A 13,857-nucleotide genomic window follows, 5' to 3' on the forward strand; every position below is an offset into this window, starting at 1 on the left:
CAGGCCTGTCGCCACCAACCCTGGAGGAGCAGAGTGTCACTGGGAGCCCCAGACCATAGGCCCACCCTCCCCCGGCCCAGGTGGGCGGCACTCGCCTTCTGCTCCCTCGTGATAGGGATCTGCGAGGCTTGCCTGGAACTCTCCCTATCACCAGAATGGGCCAGACCTTGGCCCCCACACCAAGGCTGAGCTGATAAAGGCAGCCTGTGGGGGACACCTCTTGTGTGGCCACCTGCCAGAGGCAGCTGGAAGAGGGAATCTGCTATCTCTCCGTTCTTGTGTTTCATGGACCCTGGCCTGACTCAGAGGGAGCCACCCACTCAACACATGCTGGGGAAGACAGAGGCCAAGGGGAGGGGGACCAGGACGACAAGGGGGGTGCCAGGGCAGGTTCAGGCTGATCCCTAAGCCCTCAGTCAGCCATGGTAGAGAGGAGAGTCAAGGGCCCAGGGCCTGCCCATGTGCAGTGACCTTCATCTGGCACCTTCCAGGCCCTGCCCCAATACACCCAGCCAGATGCTCAGACTCCAGCCCCAACTTAAGGTCTCTGTCCTCTCTCCTGAGTGTCTTCCCAGAGAAGGAGACCCTGGGACAGGGATTCCAGTGCAAATAGTTTATTTGGAAGGTGAATCCAGATGGCACGAGTTGGGGGGTGGGGGGGGGGGGGGGGGGGTGAGCCAGGGGACAGAAGGAAGCAACGAGGGTACATTAAAGAGGGGCTCCTATGGGCTCACCAGGGACTTCCAGGAGACAGTGGGGAGCATGCCCCAGAGGGTCCCCTCCAGAGAACAAGGTTGCTTGCCCACTGTTGAAAATACTTCCACAGCTCTAGCCCCAGGATCCTCTGGCATATGTGGAGCTAGTCCCCTCTGCAGGGACCCCTGGCACACCCCATCAGTCCTAGGTTTGTGCCAGGGCAGACCCAGGGAGACAGCGCAGATGCGTGGTCTCCAGGGTTTTCTGTGAAACACACACGGGGTGAGAGCAACACCATCCGACTCTGAGTAAAAGATGAAAACGCTCACCCACAGTCTCACCACCGGGCTCCCTTCGCACACGGAGTCTCCAAGGTGGCAACCCAGGCAGATTTAAGTTGTGAGCACAGTATACACACACTCTTGTATCCCACTTTTTCTCTTGACTTTTAACACAAATACTCACCTCAAATGCTTGCCAGCCCAGGTGGTCTAGTGGTTAAGATTCAGTGCTCTCACTCCTGTGACCTAGGTTCGTTTCCCGGTCAGGGAACGAACTACCCATCTGTCAGTTGTCATACTATGGTGGCTGCACATTGCTGTGATGCTGAAAACTCTGCCACTAGGATTTCAAATACCAGCAGGGTCACCCATGGTAGACAGGTTTCAGTGGCGCTTGCAGACTCAGACAGATTAGGAAGAAGGACCTGGCCACCTAAAGACTTGGCCGTGAAAACTCGACAAACAGCAACAGAGCATTGTCTCACACAGTAGCCAGAAAGTGCGAGGATGGTGCAGAATGACCAGACGGGGTGCTGGCCTGTATCAGACTTGATGGCACTAACAGCAAACTCAATGCTTCCTTCACGCTCTGATTAGTTCGCTTATCGCCAGATTGTGTCCCACAGAGCAACGGATCTTCTCCCAAACGTCGGGCTGGTTCCAATATTCATTACTATAAATAAGCTTTTGGTTAATATCTTTGTGTCTATATCCTCTATTTTGCATTTATGTCCTTAAATCAAGATCCCAGAGATGAGATTAGTGTATCAAAGAGTACCATGTTTATTACCCTAAATGCACAGCTTATCAGCTCTTCTCTTGGGCTAATCTAGGCCACATCAAGTAATCATCAGATTCTTACTTGTTGGTGTCTGGTGAAGGGTTCAGATGACAGACACACACTGATTCCCAAGGGTTGTTTCCACTGACACCAGCAATTCCCAAAGGTGCCCAGTCATTTCACTGGGTATTATATCTGTTGTCAGACTTCACAAATTTCATAACTGTAAAACGATGCCTCAATTTCAACTTTCCTTCATTCCTAGTGAGAATGAATATGGCTCAGCAGACCCAGAGGGAACCGGAGCTGAACGCAGTCACTAAGCTCAGGAGGCAGTGGGGAGGGGCCAGCTGCCAGCAGAGGAGCCTCCTGTGGTCAGGTCAGGTGGACGCCTGGCAGAGTCTGCCCCAGGTAAGTCCTGCGCTGATGGGCCTGCAGACTCAGGACCACTCACGGGCTTGCTCTGCTTCCCACGAGCATTCAAAGAGTTTGCAGTCTGGACTGAGAGGTCAGGGTAAGGTGACTTACCTTAAAGTGACTCAGCCAGTCACCAGCCCAGGCCATGGCACCTGGTTAGTGGTGTGTGCAATGCTCCGACCAGCACGGATGTGAGCAATCTATTGTAACTTCTGGCTCACTGGGGTAACCAGCCTACAGGTTGAGATTTGGAGTCTGGTCACCTAGTGTCACCCTTCATCTTCCTTGTCACCAGAACACTGTTGCTATTTGGTGAAGGATTTTGTCCACATCCCAGGCGAGAGATGCTACTCCCTGTTCTCCCAGCCTCCTTTGCAGCTAGCCATGGCCCTGTGATCTGGTTCTGGCCTTTTTTTATAACAGACAATTTTTTTTTAGCAATCTTATGTTTACGGAAATATTGAGCAGCAAATACAAGAGTTTCCATATACCTCTTCACCTCCTCAGCAGTTTCTCCTATCATTAACATCTTGCATTAGTGTGGAACGTTTGTTGCAATCAATGAGCCAATATTGACACGTTATTATTAACTAAAGTCCACAGTTTACTTTACAGTTCACTCTTTGTGGTGCACAGTCTATGGGTTGTTTTTTTTTTAATAGATTTTTTTTTTAAAGATTTTATTTTTTTCCTTTTTCTCCCCAAAGCCCCCCAGTACATAGTTGTATATTCTTCGTTGTGGGTCCTTCTAGTTGTGGCATGTGGGACGCTGCCTCAGTGTGGCCTGATGAGCAGTGCCATGTCCATGCCCAGGATTCGAACCAACGAAACACTGGGCCGCCTGCAGCGGAGCGCGCAGACTTAACCACTCGGCCACGGGGCCAGCCCCATGTCTATGGGTTTTGACAAATGTGTAATGACATGTATCCATCATTGAATATTACAAGAACAGTTTCTCTGCCTATAAACCCCCTGCACTCCACTTATTCATCCCTTCTTCTCCCCAAATGCCTGACAACCGCAGCTCTTTGTGCATACATTTTCTGTGTGTGGTAAAATAAGATAATGTAAAATTTACCATCGTAAGCATTTTTAAACATACAGTTCAGTGGCTTTAAGTACATTCACATTTGTTTGGCAACCATCAGCACCATCCATTTCTATAACTTCTTTCTTCCTATAAAACTGAAACTCTGTACTCATTAAGCACTAATTCCCCATCCCTCTCCCCCAACCCCCAGCAACCACCATTCTACTTTCTGTGTCTATGAATTTGACTACTCTAGGTATCTCATGTAAGTGGAATCATACAGTATTTGTCCTTTTGTGACTGGTTTATTACACTCAGCATAATGTCCTCAAGCTTCATCCACGTTGCAGCATATTCCAGAATTCTTCTTTTTTTTTTGAGGAAGATTAGCCAAGAGCTAACATCTGCTGCCAATCTTTCTCTTTTTGCTGAGGAAGACTGGCCCTGAGCTAACACTGTGCCCATCTTCCTCTACTTTATATATGGACGCCAGCCACAGCACGGCTTGCCAAGCAGTGCCATGTCCGCACCCGGGATCCGAACTGGCAAACCCCAGGCAGCTGAAGTGGAATGTGTGAACTTAAAACACTGAGCCACCAGGCCGGCCCCATCAGAATTCTTTCCTTTTTGAGGCTAAATAATATTCCATTGTATGGATATACCACATTTTGTTTATCCATTCATCTGCCAATGGACACTTGGGTTGCTTATACATTTTAGCTATTGTGAATATTGCTGCTGTGAACATAGGTGTACAAACACCTATTCAAGACCCTGCCTTCAATTCTTTGGGGTCTATGCCCAGAATTGGAATTGCTGGATCAAGTGGTAATTCTATGTGTAACTCTTTGAGGAAGCACCATACTGTTTTCCACAGTGGCTGCACCATTTTACATTCCCACCAACAGTGCACAAGGGTTCCAATCTCTCCCCATCCTCACCAACACTTGTGGTTTTATGGGTTTTTGATAGTAGCCATCCTAATGGGTGTGAGGTGATACCTCATTGTGATTTTGATTTGCATTTCCCTAATGATTAGTGATGTTGAGCATCTTTTCATGTGCTTATTAGTTACTTATAGATCCTTTTTAGAGAAATGTCTATTCAAGTTATTTGCCCATTTTTTAATCAGACTTTTTGTTTGTTTTTGTATTTTTTTTACTGTTGAGTTTTAGTTCTCTATATATGCTAAATATTAATTCTTTATCAGATATACAGTTTGCAAATATTTTCTCCCATTCTGTGGGTTGCCTTCTAACTCTGTTAATGGTGACTTTTGATACACAAAATTTTTTAACTTTCATGATCAAATTTGTCTATTTTTCCTTCTGCTAACTGTGTCTTTGAGGTCATATCCAAGATGTCATTGCCAAATCCAATGCCATAAAGATTTTGTCCTATGTTTTCTTTTCTTTTCTTTTCTTTTTTTGAGGAAGATTGGCCCTGAGCTAACGTCTGCTGCCAATCCTCCTCTTTTTGCTGAGGAAGATTGGCTCTGAGCTAACATCTGTGCCCATCTTCCTCTATTTTATATGTGGGATGCCTGCCACAGCATGGCTTGATAAGTGGTGCTAGGTCTGTGGCCAGGATCCAAACCAGCGAACCCTGGGCTGCTGAAGCAGAGTCCACGAACTTAACTGCTACACCACTGGGCTGGCCCCATGTCCTATGTCTTCTTCAAAGAGTTTTATAGTTTTAGCTCTTAAGTCCATGTCTTTGATCCATTTTGAGTTAATTTTTGTATATGGTGTTATTAAGGGTCCAGCTTGATTCTTTTGCACGTGGAGATCCAGTTTTCCCAGCATTTTTTGAAAAGACTGTCCATTCCCAATTGAATGGTCTTGGCACTTTTGTCAAAGGTCATTTCACCATATATGTGAGGGTTTATTTCTGGGCTCTCTGTTCTATTCCATTGGTCTGTAGCTCTGTCTTTATGACAGTACCACACTGTTTTGATTAATGTATCTTTGTGGTAAATTTTGAAATCAGGAAATTTGAGTCCTCTAACTTTGTTCTTTGTCAAGATTGTTTTACCTACTTAGGGTCCCTTGATATTCCAATATAAATTTTAGGATGGATTTTTGTATTTCTGCAAAAAACATCATTGAGATTTTGATAGGGATTGCATTGAATCTGTGTATCACTTTGGGTACTACTGACATAATATTAAGTCTTTCAATCCAAATGTCTTTCCATTTATTTATGTCTTCTTTAATTTCTTTCAATAGTATTTTGTAGTTTTTAGTGTACAAGCATTTCACCTACCTGGTGAAATTAACTCCTAAGTATTTTATCCCTTTTGGTGCTATTGTAAGTGAAATGGTTTTCTTAATTTCCTTTTCAGATTGTTCACTGTTTACGTATAGAAATGCAAGTGATTTCTGTGCATTGACTTTGTATTCTGCAACTTTACTAAATTTGCTTATTAGCTCTAACAGGTATTTTTGTGGAATCTTTAGGGGTTCTACATATAAGATCACATCATCTGCAAAAAGGGATAATTTTACTTCTTCCTTTCCAGTTTAGATGCCTTTTATTTCTTCTTCTTGCCTACTCTGACTAGAACTTTCAATGCTATATTGAATAGAAGTGGTGAAAGTGGACACCCTTGCCTTGATCCTGATCTCAGAGGAAAAGCTTTCAGCCTTTCATCATTGAGGATGATGTTCACTGTGGGTTTTTCATATCTGACTTTTATTATGTTGAGGTAGCTTCCTTCTATTCCTAGTCTGTTGAGTGTTTTTATCATGAAAGCATGTCGAATTTTGTCAAATGTTTTTTCTGCAGCAATTGAAATGATCACGTGGGGTTTTTCCTTTGTTTTATTGTTTTATTGTGGTGTATTACATTAATCAATTTTTGTATGTTGAACCATCCTTGCATTCCAGGAATATCCCATTTGGTCATGGTGTATCATCCTTCTAATACACTGCTAAATTCTGTTTGCTGGTGTTCCATTGAGTTTTGCACCAATGTTCATAAAGGATATTTGTCTGTAGTTTCCTTTTCTCATAGTGTCTTTGTCTGCTTTTGGTTTCAGGATGATGCTGGCCTCACAGAATGAGTTAGGAAGTGTTTCCTCCTCTTCAATTTCTTTGGAAAAGTTTGAGAATAATTGGTGTTAGTTCTTCTGTAAATGTTTGGTAGAATTCACCAGTGAAGCCATCAACCAGGACTCTTCTTTGTGGGGAGATTTTTGATTACTGATTCAATCTCCTTACTAGTTATAGGTCTATTCAGATTGTTTATTTCTTCATGATTTAGTCTTGGTAGGTTTTGTGTTTCTAGAAATTTGTCCATTTCATCTAGGTTATCCAATTTTTTTGGCATACAATTGTTCATAGTATTCTATTCTAATCCTTTTTATTTCTGTAGAAAGGTAGTAATGTCCCCATTTTCATTTCTGATTTGGTAATTTGAGTCTTCTCTTTTTTTAAAGGTTTGTCAATTTTGTTGATCTTTCCAAAGAAGCAACTTTTGGTCTTATTAATTATCTCTATTGTTTTCCTATTCTCCATTTATCTCTAATCGAATCTTTATTATTTCCTTTCTCCTGCTAGCTTTGCACTTAGTTTTTCTTATTTTTCTGGTTCCTTATATTAGTAAGGTTGTTGGTTTGAGATTTTTCTTTTTTAATGTAAATGTTTATAGCTATAAATTTCCTCCTTAGCACCCCTTTCACTGTGTTCCATATGTTTGGTATGTTGTGTTTTCATTTTCATTTATCTCTAAGCATTTTCTAATTTCCCTGTGATTTGTTCGTTGACTCACTTGTTGTGTCAGAATGTGATGTATAATTTCCACAAGTTTGTGAATTTTGCAGCTTTCCTTCTGTTGTTGATTTCTAACTTCATCCCATTGTGGTCAGAGAATATACAACATACAATACCTGTATTTTTAAATGTTGGGACTTAATTTGTGGCCTAATCTGACATGTATTTGAGAAGAATGTGTATGCTGCTGTTGTTGGGTGGAGTGTTCTGTATTTGTGTGTCAGATCTAGTTGGTTTATTGTGTTGTTCAAATCCTCTATTTCCTTACTCATCCTCTGTCTGGCTGTCCTATCCATTATTGAGAGTGGGGTCTTGAACTCTCCTACTATTATTGTAAAATTTTCTATTTCTCACTTCAATTCTGTCAATTGTTGCTTCATAGATTTTGATGGTCTGTCATTAGGTGGGTAAATGTTTATACACACTTATTTTTGCATTGAACTTATTATTATGTACTTATTATTATTATGAACTTATTATTTTGTATTGAACTTTTTACTAATATATAATGTCCTTCTTTGTCTCTTGTTTGATTTAGAGTCTTTGATTTAGAATCTAATTTCTCTTAGTATAGCCACTCTTGCTCTCATTTGCTTCTATTTGCATAGGATATCTTTTTCTATCCTTTTACTTTCAACCTATTCGTGTTTTGGGATCTCAAGTGAGTCTCTTGTAGACAGCGTGTAATTGGATCATGTGTTTTATCCATTCTGCCAATCTCTGCCTGATGATGGTAGAGTTTAGTCCATTTATATTTAAAGAATTACTAATATGGAGGGACTTACTTCTCTCATTGTGCTATTTGTTTTCTTTGTGCCCTATCACTTTTTTGTCCCTCATTTCCTGTATTTCTGTCTTCTTGTGTATTTAGTTGATTTTTTGTAGTGAAATGTTTAAACTCCTTAATTTTTCCCTTTTGTGTACATTCTATAGATATTTGCTTTGTAGTTGTCATGGAGACTAAATTTAACATCCTAAAATTAAAACATTCTACTTTGAATTTATAGCAGCTTAATTTCAATAACATACAAAAACTCTGCTCCTTTATACTCTGTCTCCATCCCTTTTGGCTGTTGTCATTGCAAAATTACATCTTTATACAATGTGTACCCAAAAACATAAACTAATAATTCTTTTAAATGCATCAGTCTCCTAAATCATGTAGAATACAAGATTTGGAGTTACAAATCAAGATACAGTGATACTAGCTTTTATACTAATAATTGTTTTTATCTTTAAATGTATTAGTCTCTTAAATCACGTAGAAAATAAAAAGTGCTGTTACAAACCATTGTTAAATGATACAGCTTTTATAATTGTCTATGTATTTACCTTACAGAGATCTTTATTTCTCCATACACCTTCAAGTTACTGTCTAGTGTCCCTATTTCACCTGCAGGACTTCCTTGAGCATTTCTCACAGAACAGGTCTAGTGGTCAGGAACTCCCTCAGTTTCTGTTCATCGGGGAATGTCTGAATTTCTCCCCCACTTTTGAAGGACAATTTTTCCGGATATAGGATTCTTGTTGAGAGCTCTTTTTTTCTTTTACCACTTTGACTACATCAACCCACTATCTTCTGGCCTCCAAGGTTTCTGATGAGAATTTTGATGATAATCTTTTGCAGATCCCATCTCTGTGACAATTTGCTTCTCTCTTGCTGCTTTCAAGATTATCTCTTTGGCTTTTGTAGGTTTGATTATAATGTATCTTGGTATGGGTCTCTTTGAGTTCATCTTACTTGGAGTTCATTGAGCTTCTTAGATGTTTATATTCATATGTTTCATCAAATTTGGCAAGTTTTCAGTTATTATTTCTTCAAATCTTCTCTCTGCCCCTTTCTCTCTCTTCTCCTTCTGGGGTTCCAACAATGCATATGTTGGTCCACTTGATGATGTCCCACAGGTCATTTAGGTTCCATTTGCTTTTTTAAAATCTTTCTTCTGTCTTTTCCTCAGCCTCAATAATTTCCATTATCCTATCTTCAAGTTGACTGATTCACTGTTCTGCCCACTCAAATCTGCCTTTAAATCCCTCTAGTGATTTTTCCATTTCAGTTATTGTACTTTTCAGTTCCAAAATTTGTTTTTTTTCGTTTAGGTTTTCTATCTCTTTATTGATATTTCCATTTTGTTCACACAGCATTTCCTTGGCTTTCTCCAAATCTTCCTTTAGTTCTTTCAGCATCTCTAAGACCATTATTTTAAAGTCTTTGTCTAATATATCTTCCCATAAGTCTTTTTCCAGGGACAGATTCTGTTGTTTTATTTATTTTCCTTTGAATGGGCCATGTTCTCCTGTTTCTTTGTGTGCCTTATGAGTTTTTTGTTGAACATTGGACATTTGAATCTAATAATGTGGTAAATTTGGAAATCAGATTCTCCCCCTTCTCCAGGGTTTCTGTTTTTTGTTATTGTTTTAGTTTTTTAATACTTATAGGCTATCTCTGTGCTGAAGATCAGCCTGAGGCATAAACTTACGGTCTTCTCAGGTCTTTTCTGAGCCTTTCCCTGGGCAAGCACAGTCACTTTCTAATTTTCCCTGTATATGCAGTTGTTTTTGAATGTCCTAGTCTTTAATGTCTGGCTACCAAAGGGAAAAAAGTGAAAAATGAAAGGGGTAAAGGGTATTGGCCTTTTAAATCCCCTTGAAGTCACTTCAGCTGGAGGGGAAGGGGCTTGACACAAGAAGGGGAGGTGTAACAACAATGACTGCCCCCTTCTTTGCAGCTTTGTGACCAGAAGCAGCAATCAACAATAAGAGAAAATACCCAATACTTGGAGGACAGGGTACTTTTTGCCCACCCTGGCTCTTGCAAGCTGTGTGAAAGCTGCTCCAAGATCATGTGAACAGCTGCCTCCCACTTGGCTAGGAGTAGAAGATAGGGAGCTGCTACTATGCTGAGAGCTGAAATTGACCAAAGTTAATTCCAATACACTATCCACGCCTTCCCCCAGAAGTTACAAGCCTTCAACAGACTCTAGAGTTCCAAAATAATTACATCAGGCAGATTCTGTCAGGGCAATTGTTGTCCAGGTAGGGAGACAGATTTCTGGTGCATCTACTCCACCATCTTTCCAGAATCCCCTTTCCCCAATGTGAAGGCTTTTTTTTCCTCATTAAAGGGGATGTATGCAGCTGGCATGGTACTCTATAGCTGTCTTCCCTTTCCACTACCCTCAGTGGGATTTCTGGACATAGATGGGATTGCTGGAGTTGTAGCAACCATCTTGTGGTCCTGAGGCATCAAACATGAGGAAAAGGGCAGGATTCATTACAATTGCAGAGGGAGTAACATCAGAAAAATGGTGGATTAGGAAGCTGCATGTTCTTGTTTCCCCACAGAAACACTGAAAAACAAGAAGAACTGTTAGAATCAACTTTACTGGAGCTCTGAAAAATAGTCAAAGGTCTACAGTAACCAAGCAAATGCTCAACCAAGAAAAAGCCATCTTTGAGACAGGAGGAAACTTTTGTGGTGTTTTTACACACCCTTGCCCCACCTCCTCCCTCGCACAGTGATGGTTTTGGTTTTGAAGTGATGGTAGCAATTCCTAATTCCTTCCCTCAAACCAGAGAGAGCAGAGGCAGCCTTATTTGCAAATTACTGTGTATATTCATTCTAACCTGTCTAGAGGAGACCTAAAGGATGATGTGAGGTGCTCACCTCTCTTTCACCTAACACGGAACTCAGGTGGGCAAAGCAGCAGACACTGTTCATAAGATACCTAATGCAAGGGATTATGGGTGAAGACATACAACAGATCATCTAAGGCCCAGAGGAGAAGCTTGGGAAGTTAGGACATTCAAAAGTAGCTGTGTATACAGGGGTATTTGGAAGCATGCACGCATAGGAAAAGACATATGCTCAGAAGAGACCTGTAAAGACCCGAAGCTTTCACCCTGGGCTGATGCACAGGCTCAGAGCAAGCCCAGCTAAATGCTAAAAAAGGATCTGAGCACAGAGCCAATCTGAAAATAATGGGAAAGGTGAGGTTTTTTTGCTTGGTTTTCTGTTTCTGTGTGTGTGTGTGTGTGTGTGTGTGTGTGTGGTTTGTTTGTTTAGCTCCTGGAATTCAAGGAAATCTCTACCAAAACATTGGCTGAACATGAACTAAAGGAACAGAGACTTCAGGGAGCACACACAAGAAATAGTCTTTGCAAAAATAGTTTGGAAGAGATAACAGACTACCACAGCCGTCAACATTAAAAACAAAAACAAAGCAAATGCTAGGGAAAAGGGATAATCTAACTTCAAGAGTTACCACATTATAATAGCCAAATGCCCAGTTTTCAACAAAAAAATGACAATGCTTACTGTCAATCTTAAGCAAATAGTCAGCTAGTTATTTCTCCAGCAAAACTATGTTTATTTAGGATCAGCAAAGAATTGCAATTCAAGGTCTGCAACCATGGCAAGCCATGTGCAAGCCCTGAGCAGTAAGGGGGGAAGAAACTCTTTTATGGAGGGGAAGAGGAAGTTGGGAGGGATATTGTAAACAAAAAGTCCATTGGAGGAATTGAGAGTTTGATGTGTAGTGCTTTTCATTGGTTGAGCTGTGACTGTCTCTCATTGGCTAAGCTTCTTGCCAATCAAGAAAAGGAAGTCTTTCTTCTTCCTGTTGGACTCTGCTGTTGACATAGGACATGAGAGCTCCCTGTTTTGGCTTCCCAACTCCAATTTAACGAGGTTTTTATTTACTAATTTCCACAATACAAATAAACAAGAAAATATGCCCATTCAAAGGAACAAAAATAAATTGATGAAACCATCCCTGAGGAAGCCCATAGACAAAGACCTTAAAACAACTGTCTAAAATATGCTCAAGGAGGCAAAGAAAAAAAGGTACAAAGAACTAAAGGAAATCAGGAAAACCATATATAAACAAAACGATTTTATCATCAAAGATAGGAAACCTAAAAATAAACCAAAAAGAAATTCTAGAGCTGGAAAGTACAATAACTGGAATGAAAAATTCACTAAAGGAGTTCAACAGCACATATGAACAGGCAGAAGAATCAGTGAACATGAAGACAGAACAATTAAAATAATCAAGTCTGAGGAGCAGAAATAAAAGAAGTATAAAAAAAGTGAACAGAGACTAAGAAACTTTAGGACACCACCAAGCAAGGCAACATATACACTATGGGAGTCCAAGAAGGAGAAGAGAGAGAGAAAGGGACAGAAAGATTATTTGAAAAAATAATGACCAAAAACTTCCTAAATTTGATGAAAGTAATAAATCTATAAATCCAAGAACCTCAATGAACTTCAAGTAGAATAAGCACAAAGAAATTCACACCAAGGTACATGATAATCAATTGTCAAAGGTGAAAAATAAACATAATCTTGAAAGCAGCAAGAGAGAAGTGACTCATCACACACAAGTTTGCTTCAATAAGATTATTGGCTAATTTCTCATCATGAACCCTAGAGGCCAGAAGGCAGTGGGCATGATATGTTTAAAAAGTGCTGAAAAAAGTAACACCAAAAATACTATATATGGCAAATTAGCCTTAAAAATAAGGAAGAAATTAAGGAATTCCCAAATGAACTAAAGTTGAGGGAGTCCGTTACCACTAGACCTGCCCTACAAAAAATGCTAAAGGGAGTCCTTCAGGTTCAAATGAAAGGACACGAGACAGTAACTCAAAGCTGTTTGAAGTAATAAAGATCTCGGATCTCCTAAATATGTCAATGTAAAAAGACCTACTGCAAGGCATATAGTAGTGAAACTGGCAAAAGTGAATGACAAAGAAAAAATACTGAGGGCAGCAAGGCAGAAGAAAATAACCTACAAAGGGACCCATATCAGGCTTTCAGCAGATTTCTCTGCAGAAACCTTACAGGCTAGGAGAGACTGGAATGACATATTCAAATCTTTGAAGGACAAAAACTTTCAGCCAAGAATACTCTATTCAGTGAAAATATCCTTCAGATATAATGGAAAAATAAAAACTTTCCCAGGGGCTGGCCCGTGGCACAACAGTTGGGTGCACACGTTCCACTTCAGCAGCCGGGGGTTCGCCGGTTCGGATCCTGGGTGCGGACATGGCGCCGCTTGGCAAGCCATGCTGTGGTAGGTGTCCCACATATAAAGTAGAGGAAAATGAGCACAGATGTTAGCTCAAGGCCAGTCTTCCTCAGCGAAAAGAGGAGGATTGGCAGCAGATGTTAGCTCAGGGCTAATCTTAAAAAAAACAAAACAAAACAAAAAAACCTTTCCCAGATAAACAAAAGCTAAGGGAGTTTGTAGCAATGAGAACCTCCTACAAGAATCCTCAAGAAGGCCCTCATACCTGAAAAAAAAAAGGGGGAGAAAGGGGTTACAAAGCATGGAGTAAGGAGATAAATAGGTAGACAAAATCAGAAAATTGTAGCTATACATCAGAACAAGTTAGCAGATAAATCAAGTTTAACATTAAAGATAAAGGGAAGGAAAACACCAAAAACAAAGATAATCTTGTCATTTCAAACACACACTCACAACACAAGATGGAATAAGATGTGAGAAAAGTAACTTAGGAGGGGAAGAGGAAAGGAACTGAATCCATTTACTCTAAGGAAATAAGAGGCCATCAGAAAATGGACTATCTTATCTACGAGATTTTGAATACAGACCTTATGGTAATCACTAAACAAAAAAGGAGAACAGAGACACAAATAATAAATAAGGAGAAAACAAAGAAACACAACATAAAAAACTACATAACTCAATTGGTAGACCAAAACACATGGGACGAGAAACAAAGGAAACACAGGAGAACTGGAAAACGAGTGATAAAATGGCAGCATTAAGCCCTCATGTATCAATAATCACCCTAAACATAAACAGATTGAATTCTCCAATAAAAAGACATAGAGTGGCGAGATGGATT

Source organism: Equus quagga, chromosome 8 (assembly GCF_021613505.1).
Source record: "Equus quagga isolate Etosha38 chromosome 8, UCLA_HA_Equagga_1.0, whole genome shotgun sequence".
In the NCBI taxonomy this organism is placed as follows: Eukaryota; Metazoa; Chordata; class Mammalia; order Perissodactyla; family Equidae; genus Equus; species Equus quagga.